This window comes from Capsicum annuum, chromosome 6, assembly GCF_002878395.1.
Source record: "Capsicum annuum cultivar UCD-10X-F1 chromosome 6, UCD10Xv1.1, whole genome shotgun sequence".
NCBI lineage: Eukaryota > Viridiplantae > Streptophyta > Magnoliopsida > Solanales > Solanaceae > Capsicum > Capsicum annuum.
Genome location: NC_061116.1, coordinates 20932004 through 20933044, shown reverse-complemented (window position 1 = coordinate 20933044; position 1041 = coordinate 20932004).

The following is a 1041-nucleotide window of genomic DNA, read 5'->3' as shown; positions in this document are numbered from 1 at the left end:
CTAATGGGTTAAATTGATTATGGTTATGGTTTTCCATAAATGGCATAGTTTGAAAGTCTATTGGTATGATGATATCAATTTGGAAATGCCTTAATAAAAGACTCCATTGTTAATGGTTGGTTTATGTGAAAATTGTTTTAATTTTGGCTTAATGGAAATTTTGTAGCCACTAAAAAGGTGTAATCCAGTGGGGACAAACACTGGATACCACATTTTTTGACATTGGAAGGTCTTGTCCTGAAATATAGATAACTGTTGTGTTTTCTTTACACAGTTTTTTTTTGGAGGCTAATTGACTATTGGCGGTTTTAGCCTATTTCTCTAGTACATATGTTTAACATAGGTTGGGGCCTTGCTGAACCCATATAGCCTGTGGTTGCTTGGAATGTTGGTACGAGCTACATAATTCAGGTTAGTGTTTAAAACTATCATGTTTCATGACCCTTTCCCCTATCCTAGTATCCTATATATATGTATAAATATTGTGCATGTGCTTTATGACTAGATTTTTGGTATGCATTATTTAATCCATTCCCTTATGTTGTATTCCAGTTCTCTCCCTACTTATCGTCCCCGGATGGTATATTATTTCATAATGTAGGTTTTGAGGACTTTCATGTTGATCCTGTACAACATTAGGTGATTTTCTACTTCTATCAATCAGTTGAGAAGTGGTGAGATTCTATCCATCGAAAGGCTCTGTCATTTCATTAGGTTCCCTTTATCATTCTAGTATGGATGGATTTCTTTTATCATAGTTGATGGTATGTCTCGACTTAGTTTGGTATCCTAATATTATTGTGGACAGGACTGGATGTCATTGATGTCTTGTTTTGAATCTTTGAATTTTCTTCTTAATTCATATATCCTTATTGACTGGAATGGTTTCCAAGTTTTATTTTATTGTTCTATAGAGGTAAGTCTAGGGGGTGTCTCTAGCCTATAGAGGGCTTGAGATGCCTGTCATGGCCAAGCCCAGGTTTTGACCATGGCAAGCTTAGTATCAGGTCATGGTTCAAGGTCGTTGGGTTACTACAAATT